The sequence below is a fragment of the Oryctolagus cuniculus genome, chromosome 1 (assembly GCF_964237555.1).
Source record: "Oryctolagus cuniculus chromosome 1, mOryCun1.1, whole genome shotgun sequence".
NCBI lineage: Eukaryota > Metazoa > Chordata > Mammalia > Lagomorpha > Leporidae > Oryctolagus > Oryctolagus cuniculus.
The window spans coordinates 188,246,703-188,273,000 of NC_091432.1; the positions used below are offsets into that span (position 1 = coordinate 188,246,703).

The window sequence follows — 26,298 nt, forward strand, 5'->3', positions numbered from 1 at the left end:
TGGCTTAAGTAACAAAAAATGTATTTTCTCACAGTTCTTGAGACAAGGCTCCGAAGGTCAAGGTGCCATCTACTTTGTGAAACCTGTTTTCCTGGGTTGCAGCCATCTGTCTTCTTGCCGTGTCTTCCGCTGACCTTTCTTGTGTGTGTGCAGTGAGAGGGAAGGGGTTGAGATCTCTGTCATCTCTGTCTTTTCTAATAAGAACATCATTTCTATTGGATTAAGGTCAATCTTATGGCATTTTAACCTGTATTACTTTCTTCTTGGCTCTATCTCTGAATGAAGTCACATTTGGAGATTAGAACTTCAGAATAATTCAGCCCAAAACAGGCCATGACTCCCTGTCTTAGAGATGCAAGTGAGACTCTTATTCACTAGAACTAGAATTCTCAAATGTATAAAGACAAAGAAAGACTTTGGTAGATTATCTATTTCTTCTCTTAGAACTCTATACCAGTTAGGCAATTCCATATATCTATGGGGTCAGACTATTCTAATTATTGTTGGGGTTCCGGTCACCATGGCAAAGACAATCACCTGTGTTCATCTTCTGCCCCTCTAGGTCCAATTATCCACCTTGTCTTTTGGGATTCCTGTTCCATAGTACTGGCCAACACTCTAATTCCTGACTGACAAAGACTGACCAAGGGAATAAGAAGAATTATTGCTGATTTAGAATGTGAATGTATGTAACCTATACAAATTATCAAACTCTTTTCCAATGAAGCTAGCGTTATATATTTCTACTAGTAATGATTCTGTGTTCTTGGTGCTCTATATCCTTACTAGCTATTTTTATTCCAGGTTTTTGGGATTTCTACATATTTATAGGCACAAAGAAGTCAATTCATCCTGTTTTAGCTTGTTTTCTCCTGATGACAAATAAGTTTGGCATCTTTCATCTGCATATTTGCCATCTCTATATGTTCTTTGGTGAAATTCTATTCAGATATTTGGTCTGTTCTTAATTGAATTTGTTTGGTCCTTTAATATTCATATCGTGATTTTTTTGTGTATTTTGGATGCAGGTTCTATATCAGATATGTGTTTTGCAAACATTTTCCCAATCTATGACTTTTCTTTTTTATTCTTTTAATAGTACCTTTGCAAAATACATTTCTAATTTCAGTGAAATACATTCTATCATCATTTTCTTTTATGGAATTTCTTTTGGTATAGTCTCAAAAGATTAATAACATCTTAATTTAATCTAGATTTTCTCCTATCTTATTCTCTGAAAGTTTTAGAGTTGGGATTTTTGCATTTTGTTCTATGATACTTTTTAAATCAATTTTAGTGTAACATATAAGGTCAATGTCTAGATTGAATTCTTTACCTGTAAATTTCCAGTTTTTCCAGTGCCATTTATTTAAAAAAAAATCCTATTGTATAATCTCTATACCTTTGTAAACCCTGTGTATACTATACCAGTAGGGATGCCTTTCTGGGCTATCCATTCTGCACCATTGACAGAAAAAGAAAGAGGAAGAAAGAGGAAGAAGGAAGGAAGGAAGGAAGGAAGGAAGGAAGGAAGGAAGGAAGGAAGGAGAAAAGAGAGAGAGAAAGAAAGAGAGATAAAGGAGAAAGAAAGAGGAAGGAAGGAAGGAAGGAAGGAAGAAGAAAGAAAAAAGAGAAAGAAGGAATAGAGAAAGAGAGAAAGAGAGAGAGAGAAAGAGAAAGAAAGAGAGAGAGAGAGAGAAAGAAAGAAAGAAAGAAAGAAAGAAAGAAAGAAAGAAAGAAAGAAAGAAAGAAAGAAAGAGAAAGAAAGAAAGAAAGAAAGAAAGAAAGAAAGAAAGAAAGAAAGAAAGAAAGAAAGAAAGAGAAAGAAAGAAAGAAAAGAAAAAGAAAGGAAGGAAGGAAGGAAGGAAGGGAAGGAGGGAGGGAGGAAGGGAGGGAGGGAGGAAGAAGCAGAGCAGAGCAGACAGGAAGGAAAAAAAGAAAGAGAGAGAAATACTGTATGGAAGTCTAGTTTTATAGTTATTCTAACATTTCTCTGATTATCTCTGTTATATAATACTGGGCATTTAATACATGTACAGTATAACTGTATAAGTTTAGATACTTTTCTGTGATCCTACTTGATTTACTTTCTCTTATTTTGAAAGAGGAAGGGTTGTTTGAGGAGTCCCTAGGACTTTTACCGTTAAAGGTTCATGTATATAATTTATTATTTAAATGTTTTTTTCACAGTTGACTCCTCACTAATAGTAATTCCTCTGGAAAAAGTTAGCATCTTGTTTTAAAAAACAAAAGCCTTAAATAAGAATAATCTTAAAATCACATACAACATAATGATTTAGAATTGCTGTTCGCATTCAAGAGGACTAATTTTTGTTATGGCCTTTTTCTACAGGAATGCATTTTATCCTATTTGGTTCAAATAGGAAGTCAATCCAGTCTTTCATGCTATATTTGCCCTGTTGATAATTAATCACCAGAGAATTCCCAAAATATCACTTTACTCATCAGCATGAATCATAGCTCCAGAAAGGAAGCATTGGTATACCTCACTAATGGATCAAATGGGATCAAATGACTAAAATGATGGCGCAACTCCTACATTACATCTAATGAAATTTAGGATTTGTTATGCTTAATTTGGAGAATAGTGTTCTTGATATCATTGTGATGTGGTGTCATTTGACTTTTCCCATCTCTGATTTTCTTTATTGTTATCCAGAGTAAGGATTGCTGAGGTCTGTATTTCTGTTTAGTATCTAACCTACAATATTTTTGGACTTGGCAGTTCAAACTTAATTTATGATTAGCAATAATCTTCCAGCAATAGGCAACATCAAGACCTTTATGTGGTTTAATTTGGTTAAAAGATTAAAAGAAAGCATAAGTAGATCAGCACATTATATTATTACTACTGTTGAACTATATAGTATCATGATTTCAAGCAACAAAATATTGTATGTCTTACACTCCGCACTGGTGAGCTTCTCTCAGAGAAGTTAATAATATTCCTCTTCAAATGAAAGCTAATATATGAAATATAGTCATCTCCTGGAAATGAGTGGCATTTATTTTTAAGAGTTATTTGTGGTTTAAATAAGTTGCATAATATTTGAAAAATAAAAATATATGGAGAAAAATGTAGAAAAACATCCTGATATGTTTCAGACACCTCATTCCTAAACATGATTTCCTGCAGTTTTACGGTGCTAATAAAATTTCTTCTAGTTCCTTGTGCATGTCAAGTTGCTTGTTGGCATTTGCCAGTTAATGAAATACTAATGGTAAAAAGTAGTAAAGAGATATTTTATTTTGGCATATGCAACTCCCATTTGACCAAATGTTCTGTTTATAAAATAACTTCATAAGTACTTCTCTTCTTCTGTTGCTAAATACATGTCCCCTTCACACAACGCATATATATCTCCTTGTTACTCAAAAATACAATCTAATTGATGTATGAAACATATTTTTCTTAATGTTTCTATCACACTGAACCTCCACATATAATAGTGTTTCAAAAAACTTTTGGGAATATATAATAATCAATTAGTAGACTCTTGCAAATGTTGAGTTTGAAAGATGCAGACTTAATATAATTTTTTTTTCTTTTTCCCTCCCTGCCACCAAACATATCTCATGAGACTAAAACTCAATTTATAAAATGATATTACTAGGTCCATATTGTGGGTAAGAGTATACAGAATTGCAAATCCAACAATACTGGAGATAGTAATTTAAGTGTTTCTTATTTGTACAACTAGTCTCTAAGTTTCGCTTTATGTAGAATTTTGAATAATATGACATAATATCATCGCAAAACTATTTTTACATATGCTATGAAAAAATCTGATGATTGAATAGCCTTAATTTTTAACCATCATGTGGACAGATTGTTATATGGCAATGGTCAAGAAGAATGAAAGTAGCTATGGGATTGTATTTTATTCATGTCAAATGACAAAGGAATTTAATATTCAAAATGCCTCAATACAGTGAATATTATACTCAGTAACATGAGAACAAGTTAAGTGAAAATGACTTCATTAGAAAGCCAGTCATGTAATACTTTTAATGAGAGAAAACGTAGGAATGCACACGCCTCATATTTCATTTAAAGCCTCAAAAACAAAGTAGCTTTAGTGGATATAATATTCTATCTTTGTGTAATGTCACTGCATTTAGAATGAAAAGTATATTATGTAATTCATGAATGTAGTAATTTAATTAGCTATAATAATAGCTAAATTTATTGATAATAGCTATATGTTTTTCATTCCTCTTTTTAATAAATACTTTCTCACTGAATCCTCAACAACATACCCCATTAATGCTGTTGATTTTTTTATATAATAAATATAAAGAATCCAGGCAGTGGAAGATTGTGCAACTTGTTGGATATGTTGCTTCTCTCTTCTCCAAATAAATATTAAATGTTCTTGATATTTTCAATGGTATTGTGCTCAGGTGCAGGATCATATAAGCACATTTTCCCACCCAATGTCCTATGCTTTTCTGTATTACAGATTGTAATTCTGTCATGTGCAAGTGTTTGTACTAAATATATGGAACATTCACAGCTCTTAACCACCAATTTGCAAAAGAGTCTACAATAATAAATAATAATAGAACTCTATTCATCTTTTACTTTGATTTCTCTATAATTCCAAGAAATAATTTGTCCTTGTAAATTGAGTATTAGCTTAAAAAAACATGCTTTGTGAAATTAAAGTCAAAAGCCAATTTTGACTTTAAACAATATTTTATAAACTTCTGAGAAATATCATTGAACAAAAATTCCTATTTTTTATTTAAGGAATACAAATTTCATGTATGTAATATATACATATTTGGGAATATGGTGATTCTTCCCCTCCATCCCCCTCCTACCCAACTTTCACCCTTCTTTCTCCTCCCTCTCCCTTTTTCCTTCTTACTTTTTGTGAATATCTGTTTTCAGTTATTTTTATACTCATAATGTGAATCCTATACTAAGTAGAGAGTTCAGCAAATAGAATGAAGAAAAAAGGAAAAATGAATAAAAACAAACAAACAAGAAAAACAGTCAGGACAAGGGCTGTTCAAAATGGTCATATCTCAAGGTGTCAGTTTTACTCTTATAGATTACATTTTAGGTTACTCTATTACTGACCATAGATGAGAGAGTCCATAAGCTATTTATCATTTTGACTGGCTTATTTCACTAGTTATATTTGTTTCCAGTTGCATCCATTTTGTCGCAAATGACAGGATTTCATTGAGAGAAGTTCTCTCAGCCATGGCATTTTCTGTCTATACAATGCTATTGATTTTTTGTGTGTTGATTTTATAACCTGCTGTTTACCAACCTTTTTTTGAGTTCCAATAGTCCCTTTATACAGAATCATGTCATCAGCAAATAGATATAGCTTGACTTTCTCCTTCCCAATTGTATCCCTTTGATTTCTTTTTCTTGCCTAATGGCTCTGGCTAAAACTTCTAGGACTATATTGAATAGCAGTGGTGAGAGTGGGCATGCTTGCCTGGTTCTGGATCTCAATGGGAATGCTTCCAGTTTTTCCCCATTCAGAAGGATACTGGCTGTGGGTTTGTCTTAAATTGCCTCGATTATTTTGAGGAAATCTTTCTATACTTAATTTGCTTAAGTTTTTTTTTTTTTAATCATAAAAGGGTGTTGGATTTTATCAAATGCTTTCTCTGCATCTATTGAGATAATCATCTGGTTTTTGTTCAATTTGTCAATGTCATTTAATGATTTTTGAACGTTGAACCTTCCTGCATATCAGAGATAAATCCCACTTGGTCTGGTGTATGATCTTTCTGATGTGTTTATTGTTGGATTCAATTTTGTATAGTATTTTGTTGAGGATTTTTGCATCTATGTTCATCAGAGAAATTGGTCTATAATCTCTTTTTCTGTTGTTTATTTTTCTGGTTTAGGAATTAAGGTAGTGCTGGCTTCCTGGAAGGAGTTTGGGAGGATACCTTCCCTTTCAATTATTTTGAATAGCTTCAGAAGAATTAGAATTAGTTTTTCTTTAAATGTCTGGTAGAATTCTGAAGTGAAGCCATTGGAATCTTTGTTCCAATTTTCTTTTTTGGGAGCGTGTTTTTAACTAATTCAATTTGTATCTTGATTATTGGTCTGTTTAGGTGTTCTATGTCTTCATGACTCAATTTTGATAGATTGTATGTGTCCAGGAATCTATTCATTTCTTCTAAGTTTCCCAATTTGTTGACTTACAGATCTTTGTGTTAATTCCTGATTATTCTTTTTATTTCTGTGGTATATTCTGTTACATTTCCTTTTTAGTCTCTGATTTTATTGATTTGGGTCTTCTCTCTAGAGTTTTTTGGTTAGTAGGGCCAATGGTGTGTCAATTTTGCTTATTTTTTCAAAAAAACAGAACTTCATTTCATTGATCTTTTGTATTTTTGTTTCAATTTTGTTTATTTAATCCTTAATTTTAATTATTAATTTCCTCCTACTAATTTGTGTTTTGGTTTGTTTGAAATGCATTGACAGCTTGGTGACCTTCCAGTTCCTTGATGTAGGAAACAATTGCTATAAAGTTTCCTCTTAACACTGATTTTGCTGAATCCCATAGGTTTTGATACGATGTGTTGTCATCTTCATTCATTTCTGGATTTTTTTTATTTCTCTCTTGATTTCTTCTATGATCCATTGTTCATTCAGAGCATGTTATTCAGTCTCCATGTGTCTGCATATGTTCTAGAAATTCTTGATTTGTTGATTTTGAGCTTCTATCCAATTTGATTAGAGAAGATGCATTGTATGAGTTTGATTTTTTTGAATTTTATCAGACTTGCTTTATGGCCTATTACATGGTCTATTCTAGAGAAAGTTCCATGTACCTCTGAAAAGAATATGTATTCTGCCACTGTGGGTTGAAAAGTTCTATAGATGGCAGTTAGGTCCATTTGGTCCAGAGTGTCAATTAACTCTGTTGTTTGTTGATGTTAAGCCTGGTTGTTTTATCCACTAATGAAAGTGGGGTGTTGAAGTCCCCCATTACTATTTATTGGAGTCTGTGTCTCCTTTTAGATCCATTAACAGTTCTTTTTTGTAATTAGGCATCCTATAATTGGGTGTGTATACATTTATATAGTCACATCTTCCTGTTGGTTTGATCCCTTCATTATTATTTAGTACCCATTTCTGTGTCTTTTAACAGTTTTTGTGTTAAAATTTATTTCCTTTGATATTGAGATTACTACACCTGCCCTTTTTTGCTTTCCATTGGCGTGAAATATCTTTTTCTATCTTTTCACTTTCAGTCCGTGCATATCTTTGTTGGTATATGTGTTTGTTGAGGGCAGCAAAGAGATGAGTCTTGATTTTTTTTTTTAATCCAGTCGACAAGTCTGAATCTTTTAACTGGAGAGTCGAGGCCATTTATGTTCAACTGTTGATGTAACTATTGATTAACTATTATGTAACTATTGATAAGCAACTACTTGGCCCAGCCATTTTTCTATCAATATTTCTATCATTTTCTTTGGATTTCCATTGTACTTTTACTGAGAGATTTTCTACTTTCACATTCTTTATGATGATGGCTTTCTTTCTGTGTTTCTGTGTGTAGTACATCCTTTAGCATCTTTTGTAAGACTGGACAAGTGGTGACAAATTCTTCCAATTTTTGTTATGGAAGGTCTTTATTTCACCTTCATTCATAAATGAGAGCTTTGCAGGGTACAGTATTCTGAGTTGACAGTCTTTTTTCTCTTAAGACTTGGAGTGTAACTTGCCACTGTATACTAGCCTTTAAGCTTTCTGAGGAGAAGTCAACTATGAGTCTAATTAGAGATCTTCTGAAAATAATCTGACATTTTTCTCATGCACATTTTAGAATCTTCTTTATACTTTACTGTGGAAAATTTGACTACAATGCGTCATGGTGAAGATCTTTTCTGGTCATGTATGTTAGGAGTTCTATGTGCTTCCTGTGCTTTGACATTCCTTTCTTTCTCCAAATCAGGGAAATTTTCTGCAATTATTTCACTAAATATGCCATCTACTCCATTCTCTCTTTGCACATCTTCAGGAACTCCTAAGACCTATATGTTGGGTATTTGATAGTATCCCATAGATCTCCAATACCATTTTTATAATTACTCCTTTTTTTTTTTTTTGGTCTGACTGAATGATTTCCAGAGATTTATCTTCTATATTGGATATCTTTCTTCTTCCTCATCAAGTCTGTTTTAAGGCTTTCCCATGCATTTTTAATTGGATATATTGAATTCTTCATTTCTAATATCTCATTGTGTTTTATAATCTCAAATTCATGGGAAAAAATCATTCTTATCATATATGGTTTTCTTTAGTTTGTGGACTTTTAAATATTTATTTATTTATTTGAAAGTCAGAGTTACACAGAGAAGGCAGAGTCAGAAAGAGAGAGAGAGAGAGGTCTTTCATCCACTGATTCACTACCCAATTGGCCACAATGGACAGAGCTATGCTGATCCAAAGCCAGGAGACAGGAGTTTCTTCTGGGTCTCCCACTTGGGTGCAGAGGCCCAAGGTCTTGGGCCATCTTCTGCTGCTTTCCCAGGCCATAGCAGAGAGCTGGATCAGAAGTGGAGCAGCCAGGACTCAAACTGGTGCCCATATGGGTTGCCAACCTTCAGGCCAGGGCGTTAACCTGCTGTGCCATAGCGCCGGCCCCATGGATTTGCTTCTGATTGCTTTTGAGTAATCCTATGATTAAGTTTTTGAATTCCATTTCTGAAATTTCCTCAATCTCTTCATCTTCACATTCTAATATTGAAATGTTGTTGTTTTCCTTTGTAGGGCTGGGGTTGGACTGTCATGGTATCTTCCTTATTATTGTTTCTTATAATTCAGCATTTATTTTTAGTCATTTGTAGAATTAATTGTTGTTTGTTTTTCCTCTGATGGATTTTATCTTTGATCTATGTCTCTGTGGCTTAGTGAAATGTTTGTTCCTTCAGTGATTACCAAGAGGTATGTCATTGAGTGTGGACAGGGAGCTATGGTCCGTGCTCCAGGGTGAAGTGAGTATCCAGGGTAGCACCCAAGTTCAGCATGGTAAGCTCTCCTCTGGTTAACAGGATGGAGAGGAATGGTCACCTCTGTTGGTGTGGTCATCCCCTCACCTACTCTCCTTGAAGCTGAGGAATTCCCAGGTGTTAGCTCCTGTATGTTCAATATTCATCTGTACCACCGTATTAGCTGCACAAATGATCTGCTCAGTCCTCACTGTGAGCATGGTTCCCTCTGCTTTAAGCTGCTCTACACAACCAAGGAGCTCTGAGAGTGTGCAGTAGCATTCAGTGATTGCCCAGAAACCTTAATACACCCTGCTTTCTCTCACGCAGTCGCAGTGCTGTCTCGGTCTCAATACCCAGACCTCTCATGATCAAGGAGTCAAGAGGGATCACTCAGCCCCACTAGCCTGTCCTGTCCCCAGGGAGACCAAGGTGTTCCCAGAGCTGCTGCCAATGTGTGTTCCATCTCTCTGGATTGAGTCCGATTCTTGCAGTCAGACTCAAAGTCAGTGGGGAACATTGCTTTTCCTCTCTGGTAAAATCCCTGGATCACAGGCATGCACAATGCCTGCCTGCCACAGTCCCTCTCACTTCACAATTGTGATGGGTACTTACAAGATTCCCCACAGGCGGCACTTCCCTTCCATAGGGATTTGTCCCCCTCCCCACATTTACTGGGTGGGTGAAGCTGGTGAGGTAGAGACCATCCCTGCTGGTTGCTCTCGAAATGCTGTCATTGCCCGTGCTGGCTGGGTGGAGAATGTCCCTGAGAATTGCTGGGTGCACACAAAAAGCTGGAGCAGCTGCTACCTGCCTATATCCAGAAATGGTGCCAGCCCTTCCATAGCTGGTCACAGATTGCTGTTGTAGGGGTAAGAGGGAGAGACAGAGAGGCACTGATTTTTTTCCCCCACTCTGGGTGAACAGTTGCTGGTTACCCCAAGGAAACCAGGCTGACTCCAAAATTGTACAGTCCAAACTGGGCTCTTCCTCTATCTGTATCAACAGTGATGTGGGCCAGTGCAATCTGACCTCATCTTGTTTGCCAGGGCAGGCTTTTTCCAGATCCAAGGTGCTGGATCCTTTGTTGTTTCGTTGCTTCTTGCTGCATGTCTGCACCTTAAACACAGGTCCGGGCCATTTCTACTGCTTTCGCAGGACCTCCCACTGCAGTTTCCCCTGCAGCTTTACCCTGAGTATACTTTCTCTACTCCTTTTCTTTTAATTTTGCTTAGCCTAGTTCAGGCTAGCTCAGACGACTATTCTGCCATCTTAGAACCCCACCCCCTAATTCCTATTCTTACACTCTTTTTACTAACTCTTCTAATGTTTTTTGAAAAGTGTAGTGATTTGTCAAACTCAGAATCAACTGCTCTAGCTGTATAATCTAAATGATAAGTCATTGCTTTGTTAGAAATATTCTTTGACTAAGTAAGTTTCTGAGTTGCATAGACATACTTTATTGTAATGTATTGTCTCTGCCCATATGAATTATATATATTTGTAGGTATATTTATAGATCCATATATATATACATATATTTGTAGATCCATATATAGCATACATATATTTTTCACTAAGACAATGCTCCTTGATACTAACTAAAGATCTCAATGTTTTGATTGTCTTAAATATATGCACCATTAAAGTTATAATTGCTGATATTAAGAAAAATATGCAATTTGACAATATGATTAGTTTAATCTGATTTTTCTGCCAAACTATATAATTCATGATTAATAAATTCAGAAGTAAATATTAACAAGAGGAAAAGTTAAAATCACAGTTTGAAAGGAAGGTAAAGGTATTTTTGCAAGGTTTTAAAACAGGAGTCCCTGTACCCTAGAACTAATGAATTTTGAAGTTTTATGCAGCACAATCATGGCTGTTCTCATGTTTGTGGGTGTTTGTCTTGATGAAACCCCTGTAACTCTCACCACATTTTGGACATCCATGATTCACAAGCTTTTGCTGGAGGTGAAGGGATGGCCACACCAATAGAAATGACCATTCCTCTGCATCCTGCTAACCAGGGGAAAGCTACCATGCCCAACTTGGGTGTTACCATTGAAATGATTTCACCCTGCTAAAATTAGAGAATGGAATAATACTTAGTGTTAAAAAGAAATGAGCTATCAACACATGAGAAAATGCAGAATGAAATTTAAAGGCATTTAACTAAATGAAAGAAGAAAATCAGAAAAAGCTACATAGTATATCACTCCATACATATGGCAATCTGGAAAAGGCAAATGGCTAAGACAGTAGGATTAGAGGCTGCCAGTGGAGTTAGGTGGGAGAGAGGGATAAACAGAACATGCATTGTTAAATCAGTGAAAATGCTCTCTATGCCTAGAGTATCTGTTTGGCACTATAATGCTGCATACATGTCATTTTCCAATTATCCAAACTGTGGAATGGATATAAACCCTCAACAGTGAACTCATGGGTCTCCTGTTGTGGCATAGTGAGTTAAGCTGCCACCTGTGGAGCCGGCATCCCATATGGGAGTTCCATATCAAGCCCTGGCTGCCGCACTTTCTATCCAGTTCCCACTAAAACACCTGGGAAGGCAGCAGAACATGGCTCAAATGTTGGGTCCCTGCCACTCATACGGGAGACCCAGATGCAGTTTCAGGTTCCCAGCTTTGTTTTGACCCAGACCTGGCCATTGTAGCCATTCCCAGGAATGGACCATCTCTGTCTTGGTCTCTCTCTCTCTCTCTCTCTCTCTCTCTCTCTCTAACTTCCTTTCAATACAATAAATCTTAAAAAAGAGAACCTACCTAATGTAAATGTGGGCTTTGGGGATGATGAAGTGTCAATGTAGTTCCAAATGTAACCCTCTGCAGAAGGCTGTTGATAAAGGGGAAGGTTATGCATGTGTGTGGGCAGGAAGTATGTAGGGAATCTCTGTCCTTTCCTTTCAAATTTGCTGCAATCCCAAAACTACTCTAAAAGTAAAGTCTATTCAAAATAGTAAAGTAATAATTGTCTTCATTCCAGAACCTTTGAGAGCAATATCTGTGGTCACTGAAAACAAGATATTTTTCCTTCTGATGTTAACTTACTATAATCAGAATCTGCAGGAATTTTCCTCAAGCAACTATGAAGTCAAACCATGAATGATAAAAATTCTGAAATTATTCCATAGCTCTATTGATGCAAACTAGTGATGATATTTTATAAGGCACATAGTAGAATATAACAAATATCATTTACTCAATTGTTTTTGAGGCACAATCTTTAAATTCTAATTACCTTAAAACATTCATCATGGAGCCAGATCTTTAATTTGATTTGAGATTACTACCATAGTTTGTTTTTGACTGGCTGCCTTATAGCATTCTGAGAATTATGTTACTTTCATTACTATAATATAATATAGTATACAATGTTTCTTTTACCTTATTTCAGTTTACATTATAGCTACATGAATTTTCTATTAAAAACACTATTATTACATGATGTACTGATTTTTCTGAATCCTACACATTTTGTAACTTTTCTAATTCATCAGATATTTTAACCCTCACCGCTAGAGTCACAGATTCTTAAAAGATATAACTGAGCATGTAATAGCAGCTGTGATGTTAAGAGGATACAACTTTTATGACATACCCCTTATGACATAGTATAAATAGAAAAAATATGAAATATATTGATGAAGTCCCAGAAGGATGCTTCTTTGCCATGTGACCTTAAAGAACTATCATATGTAAGCTTTCATTTTCCCTTCTGTAAATAACAAACCATGAAATTATCGGGAAGGTAAAATGTGACAATGTATATGAACAAAACTTACAAATTTCACACTTTGTCACATATGTTAAACTATTGTTACTACATTTTAGGCGATCTTACTGAGATTCTTATTCCTCCAAAAAGGAGATTCTCTCTGATTACTTGAGTACTGTTTCTGATGGTTTCACCCTGGAGGTAACAGCTTGCCTAAGGACTGACAAGCAGACCTGCTGCACCGCAAGCTCCTGCTGCTCATTTTTGGCAGGTTGTGCTGATTTATGGGACTATTTGATTTATTTAATGTACCATGCCTTTGATTGCATTTACTCTATAGCAGTCACTCAAGATGCAAACAAACACATCATATGCTCTTTAATTATTCCCATCCCCCTTATTCTCAATCACTGCCAATATCAATGGAACAGCTGTGATCCATGCTATAAAATTAAGGTCAACTAACTTGGGTTTGCAGGAATTAATAGCAGCAATTGCTTATTCCCATTAATTTAGTATTTTTGTTCTAAAGTCATGATCAGGAAAATTCTATTCAAGATCAGAATTATTAAAGAAAAAATGAACTGGGGATAGAGATACAGTAGTTGGGCAAAGGAGGAAAGAAAAGGTAAAAAAGAACAGGTTGTTGGGGAAAGTGAAGAAGAGGAAAAATAAAGGTAGCATAATAGCTATTAGAGGCATCCATTCTAAGTTATAAAAGACTGTAATGCTCAATAGATACATGCATATACACATATATCTATACACAGTTATAAAAGTCCTAAAGGGACACAAATAGCAATGCATGAAGTACTTGAATGTCACTCTATTTTTTTCTATCCTTAATCTATCTCCCCACCCTGTTTTTATCTACCCTAAACTTAGCAGTTCCTTGCAAATGCACTTCTAGTAATACCATACCAGAAAGATGAAAAATCTCTGTATTTACCCCCAATAGCCTACTGTCACAGAAACCTTCTTTCTATCTTGATTCATTACCATGCTTAACCACATAAAATATTAAAGAAAGAAGGATAGGTACAGGCATTGGCGTAGCGGTTAAGCCAGCACATGAGATGCTCCCATCTTATGTTGAAGTGTCTGAGTTTGAGTCTTGACCCTACTTCTGATTTCAGCTTCCCACTAATGCATAACTTATGAAGCAGCAGATGATGGTTCAAGGACTTGGGCTCCTGCTACTCGCTCGGGTGACTGATACTGAGTTCCAGGCTCTTGAATTAGATATGGACAAGTCCTGGCTGTTTTGGGCTTTGAGGTATAAACTAGTGGATCTCTGTGGCTCTGTTTTTCAAGTAAATATGTGTTAAAAAGAAAGATAGAAGGGAAGATTAAAATAAGAATTCAAGTTTTCAATGTAACAAGAAGTAGTCAAGGGATTGAAATGCTAACAACCTGCCGTCAGATATTTCATTAGTGCTGTAAAATTATCAGTCTTCGTTTTCCGTAAGTCTATGGATGAAATATTATTTTTCATATTTAATTTAATATGCATACTTATGCAATACAAGTCACTTAAATTTATATATATTTAATTACAATTAATTTAATTGCATGCAGTCTTTTTTTAAACTTTTATTTAATGAATATAAATTTCCAAAGTATGGCTTATGGATTACAATGGCTTCCCCCCAATAACGTCCCTCCCACCTGCAACCCTCCCCTTTCCCACTCTCTCTCCCCTTCCATTCACATCAAGATTCATTTTCGATTCTCTTTATATACAGAAGATCAGTTTAGCATACATTAAGTAAAGATTTCAACAGTTTGCTCCCACACAGAAACATAAAGTGAAAAATAATAGATGATTTTTTAAATGATGATGAAATCAGATCAGACCTATTGTCATGTTTAATCCCAGTGAGAGTCAAGTTGGGAATTGATAATTTCTTCTTCTTCTTTTTTTTTTTTTTACAGAGGATCAGTTTAGTATACATTAAGTAAAGCTTTCAACAGTTTGCACCCCCATAGAAACACAAAGTGAAATATACTGTTTGAGTACTCGTTATAGCATTAAGTCTCAATGTACAGCACATTAAGGACAGAGATCCTACATGAGGAGTAAGTGCACAGTGACTCCTGTTGCTGACTTTACAAATTGACACTCTTGTTTATGGCCTCAGTAATCTCCCCATGCTCCAGTCATGAGTTTCCAAGGCTATGGAAGCCCCTTGAGTTCTCCGACTCTTATTTTGTTTAGACAAGGTCATAGTCAAAGTGGAGGTTCTCTCCTCCCTTATACACATTAAGAAATGTACAATGTTGAATGTACTCAATAATTTAGTAAAGAATAAAATTATATGTTACTGTGGAAAAGACAGAACTTCCAGACCAAGTGTAAACCAAACAGTGTTGAATAAATAGTTCCCTAGTAGCAAAGGCAGTTGCCTCATTGGGGTTTTATGAACTGTGTTACCAGTTTGAACATCCTGAAAATCAGCATTTGTGGCAACTCTGTAATTGTCTATTGGCTGTTGTGAGACTACAAATCATATTTCCATTCCCCTTAATCTACTACTTGTGCCCAATGCATGGTAGAATTATTCCTTACAAATAGTGCTTTTCAAATTTTAATTTTCATTCAGTTATAATGTATTAAGAAGTATAATATAATTATTATGATGTAATAAGAGTTATTTAATCAATACTTGTTGATTTAATAAATTTTCCATTTATTTATTGACAACTCTATAGGAAAGTTTGCTAAGGACTGTGTAAGATATAACATCTTCAAATAGTCCAAATAACTATCATAACATATGGAAAACAATATTTATTGATAAATTATATGCACTAGTGTCATATATTTCTCATTTGGACATCACAGCAACCTTTGTGGTAGGAATTATTGACTGAGAAAATACAATACAGAAGAATTAACATGTTAACTGCTTGCTAGATTCCTCCACTGAGGGAATGGTGGATAGCATAGCCACCCAGGTGTCTCAGGGCAAAACAACAATTCCTTTTTAAGGGATCAAGGCATAACAAGAAGTGTACATGCAAGTGAAAAAAAGGTTATTTAAAAAATTTGAGTACATGATTTTTTTAAGTGAGGAAATCTGCCAAACAGTTCCTAACATTCTTGCTAAGTAGATTAAATGTTTATGACCATGGGCAATGAATGTATTCATTTGCTATTTTTTTAATCAACAGCTACTCCTAAGGATAGTGAAAACAGAACGTGTTATCTCCAAAAGGAAAGAATACCAAAGTAAGTTTGAAAAGGGTAAGTGTGATTTTCTATTTTTATAGCCTTTCTCTTGTTTAAGAAGACAAATTTTATTTTTTTTATTCTAGAACATACCTCCAACTTTTGATTTTGAAAGCATCCAGAGGAGCCAATTCTTCAAGGGAAAATTGTCACTTTGAGAATATGGATGATTTATCAGGTACAGAATTTTTTGTTTCTTGCAGAATGTCTGATGAGGTGAGATTCCTTTCTAACAACATCTTACAGATTAGTATCAAAAGCCTGAACAAAACCATTGAAATCAAGGACATTCCACTGGAAAGCAATCAATTGTTATGGAATAGATAATGTGTTTTCTTGCAAAGCAAGAGAATAACTATCTGGATGTTATTAATCTTCCTTGAAATATTTTAAGATTCCAATGTGCTGTGCTAGACAATTTTCTCTTTTCTTCTTTTTCAGGAAACACACAAAAAAACCTGATTTATCTTCAAATTACAGGCTCTATCAAGGGCATTAAATTAGCTATTTTCCAATGATCATACTTATAGTTTACTCATGAGATATTTGTCTTAAAACTGCCCTTTTATTTGATAAGAAGGAGTCTGGTGGAAAGGAAATGACTTGATTCAGCAGTCTAAATCAGATATATCTATATGGATGTATGCATCTATGTCATTTTTTTTCTACTTCAAAATGTACCTGGGAAACATTGAAAAAGAAAAAAAAAAACACTTTAAAGAAGTTCATGGTTAGCAAATAGAAATACAGTTTCTTCAATACTATCTAATTTTGTCATTTCAGCCATGATAATTTTAATTTATTGGTAGAGATGCTTGAAAGAATAAACTGTGAGTGTTCTATTGCAGCTATAAATCACTTGGGTTGTAATAATTCTAGCTTTCATGTGTACTTTAAATTATATTTATTTAGGCATATTAGCTACAAATTTTTTCTCAAATATTTATTCATCATATGTGCCTTATACAATGGCAGTCATGTATTTTTTAACAAGTTAAAATCTTATCTTCTAAATTATGAGTGTTCCCTTTGATTTATACTAAAGTATATTTGTAGTTAACAAATGCTCCCAAATTACCATGATTTACATCTTCTGTTACTCAAAACTTTTGTTGTATTTTTATTTACTTAAGCACTATCTTGCATAGTTTACACTTTGTTTTACTTGAATATTTTTTCAAATTTTGAATATTTAGTTTTATTTTGATTTATCAGCAGATTAGAGATGATTATAGATTATACGTGTCCCTTTCTCTTATGGGAGTAGAAAGAAAATATTAGTATAATCACTATTAGTTGCTTTAAAATATGGGTTTATTCATTGACTCAGGAAGCATTTTTAAACATGTTAGTCTCAGTATATAAAAAGGGGTGAAAATATATGTACCTGATCCTAAATAGATAAATGTCTTTATGGAAGTTACAATAAAATGTAATCAGTTTTAATGATAGAGAGCAAGGAAGGCACAGAAAGAAGTTCCCAACTCTGCCAAAATCAAGGAGACAGGTCATGCTGAAGTCAGGAACCAAAGAGTGTGTCAGAATATGGCCTCCATGCTAGTGCAGGAAATCAGAGAGGGAACAACACACAGAGGAATCATAAAGCCTATTAATTATAGGCTATAAATCTGTTTAATCCATCATCAAATACCCTATCTAAGGAGGTGTTGATGAGTGCTTATTGAATGGCAAAAGGAGGATTCCATAGTATTTCTATGATTTAAACTTATACAACACATGATTGGCAAAGGAATATCAAGCTGCGATTAGCAGCTGTTTTGAAAGACTGTTGAAGAACCTACTTGACACCAATACAATTACATCATGTGGATGACTTGTCTTCTACGATTTACGTGTATAAATTTTTAATTCAATCCTTGGCATAAATGCTGAGAAACTTCACAATGGATCCATTTCCCCTGCAAAAATCAATTAAGCAAATAAACCAAATAAGTTATGAAAAATATGTATCTTAAAATGTGTTAAAATTTTACTTTCATCTGTTCTGTTTTTTTTTTTTTAATTTATTTGACAGGTAGAGTTATAGACAGTGAGAGAGAGAGAGAGAGAGAGAGAGAGGTCTTCCTTCCATTGGTACACTCCCCAGATGGCCACTACGGCCAGCTGGAACTGGGCTGATCCGAAGCCAGGAGCTGGACTGTAAGAGGAGCAATCGGGACTAGAACCCAGCGCCCATATGGGATCCTGGTGCCACAGGTGGAGGATTAGTCAAGTGAGCCACGGTGCTGGCCCTGCCTTTCATCTGTTCTTATACAAAGAGAACCTCACAAACTTGGTTGAACAATTTGACAAATCTATATATATACATGACAAAATGTATTGGACTAAACAGGCAATCTGTACAAGTACAAGAATATCCATTTTGCATCCTGCTGTAGAGATTAAAAAAAAAAGTGGAATTATTTAAGTGAGATTATAGAAAGGAATCCCTAAAACTTCCTGGGAGTGTCAGGGAGGATTCTCTGGAGAGGGATCTCAATGGTCTTCGTGTTAATTCTCAAGAAGCTTATTCTCTAATGTGAAAGTCTAGTGTGAAGCTCAATTTAAAAGATACAATTTGCAGTTAGGATAAATGGTATGAAATGGTTTAGGATGAATTGAAATCATATATTAGGAATATATGGCCTTTTCAGAGTGTTTTGATAGTGAAGATATTTTGCTGAATTTCAAGTGTTGGTAAGTTGTCCAGGTAAAGAGAGAAAAACAGAGCAGCCCAGGAATAATGAATAAAATCTGAAAACCTCTGAGTCATCAAGGGAATGGAAATACTAAATAGTCAAAAGTCTAAATTCAAAAAAAAAAAAAAAAAAGAGGGAGGAACTGATATAGTGAAAGTATGGTGAATGAGGAAGAAGTACTGCATGAAATAAGATAATGGTTAGCATCTGCAAATATTTGGATACATTCAATCTCTTAATACATATTTGTTGCATTCCTACAACATGCCAGACACTTTTCAAGGTGCAAAAATAATTGAAAATGCAACATTGACATGTTTAAGCATTTAAAGTTGTAAAGGCACTTTGGGAGAAAAAGATGAAATTAATTTTATCATGTGAGTGGCATGGAGGAAAATAGGACATAATAGGTGGAATGTAGGGTCCTATTTTGATACAGGATGTTGACAAGGCCTCCCTTTTTCAAGGAAACATTCAACAGAAGGAAGGGAGGTAAGCATGAGAAGTTTTACTGCAGTGGACTTTGGCAGCGGGAACAGTAAATCCTGAGGGTCTGAGGTGGGTGTATGCATAGTGTATCCCGAAAATAGAGAAGGGAACAAGATGACTAGAAGGCATCATAGGAGATGAACAATGGAAAGAGTAGATTTAGTAAGAAAAGAGGACCAAGCCGTAGGTATTAAAGAACTGCCTTGAAACCATGGTAAGAATTTTGATTTTGGTATTGGATAAGAGAATTAACAGGAATCATTGCTCTAATGATCATAATCTAATTTAGTTTAAAAATACCACTGGGCTATGATGAGATTAAACTGTAGGGCACAAGCAGGGAAACAATGAAAGTAGCTGGGATTCCAATGGAATTTTAGGGACAAGGTGATGGAAACGAGACCAGGATATGCCAATGTAATTGAGAGAAAATATCATGTTCTGAGGGTATAGACAGAAAGAAAATGACTTTAAAAATATATAGATTATGGCTGGTGCCGCGGCTCAGTAGGGTAATCCTCTGCCTTGCGGCGCCGGCACACCGGGTTCTAGTCCCGGTCGCCCCTCTTCCAGGCCAGCTCTCTGCTGTGGCCCAGGAGTGCAGTGGAGGATGGCCCAAGTGCTTGGGCCCTGCACCCCATGGAGACCAGGAGAAGCACCTGGCTCCTGCCTTCGGATCAGCGCGGTGCGCCGGCCACAGTGCGCTGGCCGTGGTGGCCATTGGAGGGTGAACCAACGGCAAAGGAAGACCTTTCTCTCTGTCTCTCTCTCTAGTGTGAGAGATTGAATGTCCACTCTGCCTGTCAAAAAGAAAAAAAATACATATATATAGATTATAAGAAAAATACATAGATGTCTCCAAATCTTTTTATCCTTTGAAACAGGAAGAATTGGGCTTTCACTTATTGAGATGATAAAAACAGTGTGAGGTTAGTAAAGGAAGACAAGATTTTATTATGCTAAGTTTGAAATGAGGATTAGACATTCAAGTGAGAGCCTGAATTGGGCATTTGTTAAATAAGTCTGGAGTTCATCTAAGAAGTACTATCCCTAGAAGTTACACATTTGTGTGTTGTCAGTTAAGTTGTTGGATTGACAGCATTTTATGTTACTATTGGTAGAGTTGAGCAAGGACACAGCCTTGGAACACATAACAGAAAACAACAAAAGGTTATGAAAAGGAGCAAGTGATCTTTAAGATTCTCCTAGAGTGATATCCTGGGAATCAGTTACATCAAAGACTGGTGTAAGATTGAATAAAATGAAGGTTGAGAATAAGTCAGGGAGATAAATAAAAACTCAGTAGAGAAAAAAAGTCCTTGAGTAGGTGAGAAGAAACAATAACACTATAAAGGACAGAGCGGAACTTGATTAGGACCGTGGGAAAAGTCAGAGTTTGGAAACACAGAAGAGATGGTACATAAGGCTTTGGGAACAAAGGGGAGTTTTGCTGATTTACTTCTATTTTCTCTGTGAAATGGAAAGCAAGGTCATCGACATTGAATGAGTTAGGTAAACAGGATTTAGCTGTTTGGGGAGAGGAGAAAGGATATAAAATAATTAATTAGCTCTAGGAGGGAAAGAGATTATGGAAATTAGGAGAAATACAGTAAAACTCGATGACCGTGATGTAAACATAAGTCTTGTCCTCGTATGTTTAGGGGTGGGGATTTGATGTGACACCTGAAATCCATATGCAGGTACCTGAGTATGAGTTTGACTCTCTTTCTGATTCCAACTACTTGCTAATGCAAACCTTCAGATGCAACACGTTATGCCACAAATACTTGGGTCTCTGTCACCCCTGTGGGAGACCAAGAGAGAGTTCCTTGTCCCTGGATTCCTATTAAGGCAGCAGTGGATGTTGTGAGCATTTGAGGAGTGAAGAAGCAGATGGGAGAACTCTCTGTGTCTGTCTGTTCCTCTCTCTCCCCTCCTTGCTTGCCTTCCAAATAAATTAAGTGAATAACTTTAAAAATTTCAAAAATACGATGTGTGTGTGATTGTAAGCATTAAGAGTCTAACATTTAATTGTTTTTATTTAATTGATATAGTGGCAAAAAGAGAAGGGGGAGTCAGGGACATTATTTCAAATTCTGGCCTGAGTAACTTAAGGGGATGAAAAGCAACTACAGACACTAATAATCTGGAATATATAGATTTTAATGGGGAGGCTGAAATAAAATTTGGGGAATGTTCATTTTGAGATAAATATGAGTCATGCAAGGGAAAATGTTGAATATGTTGTGGGGAATAATGTATTCAGGAGAAACAGCAAGGGTGAAGATATGCATTTGAGAATAATTTGCTTGTGAATTCCAAGTGACCAACCAAATACCTTGCAGAGTTATTGGTGATTGATTTTTGGGTATTATACATTGAATTTGCTGTTCCTGAAAATTTGCTGTTCTTGAAAATTCTTGAAACAGTTCTTGAAAATTAAGTTAAACAGAATATATTTATACTTTGAAAATATTTTAAAACAGAGAGTAAGCAATCCAAGGTTCTCTACAAATTACCCATCGAGCCTGTGACAAAAGATGGTGGTTTGGAGTTGCCTAGAATAGTTACCAGTAGGCCAATCAAAAAATAAAAAATGTTTACACTTAATTCTAATTTTATTTGCCATATTTTAAAATGTAGTCTACAATTTGCATATTCTCTACAAATATATCATTGGTTGAACTTAATTCAATTCAATTATACTATCTTGATGCTACATTTTTGTTTCTTTTTATAGTTACTCACAAGTTTTTACATGTACACTGTAAGGACAGGTTTCTTTCTTTTCACTGAATAGGCTAATTGCCAACTAAAATTTAGATACTTTTAATAAGACATAGCATGAATTAAGAGGTCTACACACAAGGACCAGACAGAATGTCATCCAGGAAAAGTTTTAGATCTGCATTGCATCCAAAGAATAAAAGTACACAGGGTCTGCAAAAAATAAGAAGAAGAAGAAAAGAAAAAGTATGATGGAGGGAAGAAAACAATTCTGAGAATATTCATTTATGATATTGAATATATATTAATGATTTCATAGAAATATGTATTATAAAAATATGAATGAATATAAATTTTATTATACATCAAAATAAATTTACTATTTGATTAAATTTTCCTTCAGACTTTTTGAAGTACATTTGTATTTGCACATTACTCAGATATCATTCTTTGTTTTTCACTTTTTTGAAATATGTGATTAACATGTAATTCTTGTAAATGTTATGGAACGAAGGGCAATTTTTCCACACATATATGCAATGTGAACTGATCAAACCAGGCAAGTTGTTTTTCTATTTCCCTATATTTTATATATCTTGTAGCCAACCAGCCAACCAAGACATCCTTTTAATTTAATCATATCACATTTAAAAGTTTTTATTTTCTCAATAATTGACTAAATATATAATGCTTCAACAGAAATCCTTTTCAGCATTTTTGTATCACTTCTTAGTTATTTTTCGAACAGATAGGGAATTTTTTCTTAGCATGACTATATGTTTTCATGGATTTTAAAGCAGGTCAAGGATTGTGTTAATTTATATGCCCACTAAAATTGTGTGTATGTGTTTGTGTGTGTACGCGTGTGTGTATATGTGTATGATCTTGGTACTTGCTACCTTAACAACCACTGTTTATTTCCATCATTAATAAATAATTATCCAAATATTTCTCCCTGCCTTTTTCCCCAAAACTTCATGGTCAGTTCTTTCCTTCATTCACTAAATGATGACCAACCTCAAGGTCTTCCTATATGAAGTGAAGTGCCCCCTGCCTCGATCGCTTATCTTAGTTCTTTATATCCTGAGCATTTCTTATCTTTTTTTTTCTTAAGTTAAATATCAGACAGAATAAGCCTGACCTGTTATTTAAAGTAATTCTCTACTCCAACTGTTCTTTTATTTTTTGTAGCCCCTCTCCACTTCATTTATCACTCTTCACAAATGTCACAATGTATTTCTGATGACTTGTTTATGTTCTGTTTTGGTCCCCAGGTTTATAACGATGACAAGAGAGATCGTGTCATTTCCATTCATCACTGATTGCTAGTACAGTGTATGGAAATTAGCAGGGCTCTGTGAGTATTTGCTGAATCCATGGGCAAGTGCATGAGTTACCGACTGAAGAAACTCCCTGTGGGAGGAATCTATTTTCATTTTTCTTCTCAATGATTTACTAAATGAAACTTTAAATTTGTGTTACTAGTAATATGATACTTCAGAATCTATTGTAGTTACATTTGAGGTTTTTAGAATAGTCAATAAATTATATAATTAAGAAGCATCCAAACGAAACAGAATTTAAACAAATAATCACCAGCTAAATGGTATGGTAGTATCATTTCAATTCATCTTGTCATTTGTCTATCATCATGAACTGGATAAGAAAATCAGAAGAATAATTTTTCACTATTAGGAAATCTACCACACAAAGAAAAATTTTAATTAGTTTAATAAACATTTTTCAAACATAGTTTAAGAGAAACAGTTATTTTCATAACACTATTAGAATTTTGAAGTACTTGTAACAGCAATAAAAAATTGATTGCTCATGAACTGTGTCCTTCATCTAAGCAATGCACAGTGACATATATTTCACAATATTTTTAAGCAAAGGATTTTTCCGTCTTAACCATAACTACCTTATTCTGAAACAAATGTAATTTTAAAAACTTAATTCACATTTTTCCTGAAGCTTTTATTGAATTTTATCATTATTAAATAGTGATATTAAGGTATATGCTTTAGCAATTTCAAGTTTTAACAGTATATTTTCAAGTATTCCAAGTGATTTTTAAAAATTTTGAAATGTAATCAACTCACTCTTAGATTCCCGATTATCCATATTTAAACCATAAAGAATTTGGCACTTATTTAGTTCACAATTCTCAGATATTACTTGTCCCTCACCCTTGCTCCTTTCTCTCCTCTTGTGTTTTTTCCTCTAAAAGAAATACAATTGTGTGTGTTAGAAAATGGTGCTGTCATCTCTCAATAGCTAATCGTTACCTTCAAGTGGCCTTCAGAGGTGTCCCGTTTACTGCCCTTTCTGTGGTACTCCAATTTCAGATCAACTTTACAGGAAATTCACGTCCGCTTTTAATGATAAGGTCCAGGTTCTTCTGATGAATGTCTGTCCCCCGGCCCTGATTGACACCAGCAGGATGTGGAGGATGACAAATTGTCAGACAACAGATCAATCTGATTTCTCCATTAAGTAATGAGGAATGAAAGGGAGAGCCATGGCGGTGTGGCGGGTGGGGGGTGTGCTGTCTGTGATTACCTGGAGACATCTTAAAGATGTTTGTAAATCAGATGTGTTAGCAGGATGTGTGTGCACTTATTATACATGCAGTAGTGTGCATGTTTGAGTGATGAGAACTGAATATGCAGCAGATACTTTCAACAATAAAACACAAATAAAAATGATTAGAAGAAAGGTATTGAACAAGCTATGAATGTAAAATTCAGTGTCCTCTGAGAATGCAAAGAATAGAATAAGTTGAGCAGGATCTATAACACAGCCTGAAGTCTAGAGGCTTGAAGATTAGAAAACTACATTAATTATTAGCTTTAGTTTCAAATGAATTTTTAGTTGACAAGGAGTTTTTATCTGGGGGAATAATTTGGATTATAATGCGTTTGTCTGGAGCACATTTCTGAGAGGTTTTGCCTGGAACTTCAAGAAGTAAGTATTTCAGAAAATTTTGTCAGTTCGAAATTCCGAATACAAAGAAACAAGCATAAAATATATAACTTTTCAGGGAAGTTATCAGTATTTTCCACTACTCTTCTAGGCTCAATGAGTGAGAATTTGTATGCCACCTTAGGGCTATCTCATGTTCATGATGCAAAAACAATAAGAATGGAGTTGAGGTCTTAGACTGAAAAATGCTGACATCAAGTTTATTATGTGACCTTTGAGCTTCCCCTTCAACATGAATGCATATCAGGTTAGGAATGTTTTTATTTGTTCTGTTTGTTCCAAAGTGGACTCAGTGTAGTCTAAGCATAATGAATTTTTTTAAATAGAGATAGAATGACTATTTCTGAGTATCTAAGAAACTGGATAAAATCAGTCATTGTGATAAATGTTACCCCGGAACTAAGGGATCAACCTCTCTCTCTTCTCTGGGTTTTTCCATATACAGTTTCTACTGTTCTCTTCAAACTGACCGGAAACTTCTTCCTTCATAGAGAACAGATAAGTCCTTTTATTATTTTCTTAAAAAAATCCTTTCTCCTTTAAAGAGCAATCATATAGAAAGATTGAGTCTAGGGGCCAAAAAACAGAAAATTGAAATCCTGTCATTTGCAACAAAATGACTGCAACTAAAAACCATTATACTTGGTGAAATAAGCCAGTCCCAAAAAGACAAATACCATATATTCTCCCTGATCTGTGGTAACTAATGAAGTACCTAAAAGGTAATCTATAGAAGCAAAATTGACACTTTGAGATGCAATGAATTTGAAAAGTCCTGTCTCAACTGTGGATGAACTTTTTTAAAGAATATTTGTTGAACTCTTTACTTAGTGTAAGATTAATCTTATGAGTATAAAGTTAATTTAAAATAGAGCTTTGTGAAAAATATTAATGGGAATAGGAAAGGAAAGGGGAAGAAGGGTGGGAGTGCAGATGGGGACGAGGTTAGGGTGGGAAGAATCACTGTGTTCCTAAATTTGTATATATGAAATTTGTTTACCTTAAATAAAAGTTTTCTAGGTTGAAAAAAACAAGTCTATGGGCCAGCTCTGTGCATAGCAGGTTAAGCTGCCTCCTGCCGCACTGGCATGCCACGTGGGCTCTGGTTCTCTCCATTTGTGTTAATGCTCCTGGGAAGCAGCAGAATATGATGCCAGGGTTTGGGCCCCTGACCAAGTGGGAGACCCATATGAAGCTCCTGTCTCCTACCTCTGATCAGGCCAAGCTCTGACCATTGCAGCCATTTGCTGGGTCAACCAGAGGTTAGAAGATCTCTGTTTCTGTCTCTCCCTCTCTGTAACTCCACCTTCCTTTTTCAAAATAAGTATTAAGCCTACATGTCAAATCCAGGCCCCAAATTTTGGTTAGCACAACTTATGCTAAGTGTCCAATCTTGGAGAATCCAGTTGTGTTCAAAAAGCAAAGCCATGT

The 26,298-nt window shown here is 35.1% G+C and overlaps 1 long non-coding RNA gene across 2 annotated transcripts in view; it reads left to right on the forward strand.

The window, feature by feature from the left end:
• Positions 1-533: 533 nt before the first annotated feature.
• Positions 534-26,298, forward strand: part of LOC103346236 (uncharacterized) — a 179,395-nt gene continuing 153,630 nt past the window's right edge. For both annotated transcript variants that reach the window (XR_011385242.1, XR_011385245.1), the window contains exons 1-4: positions 534-685; positions 15,910-15,967; positions 16,054-16,145; positions 23,157-23,239. This is a non-coding gene — a long non-coding RNA (uncharacterized lncRNA). The remainder of the gene's footprint in view (positions 686-15,909; positions 15,968-16,053; positions 16,146-23,156; positions 23,240-26,298) is intronic.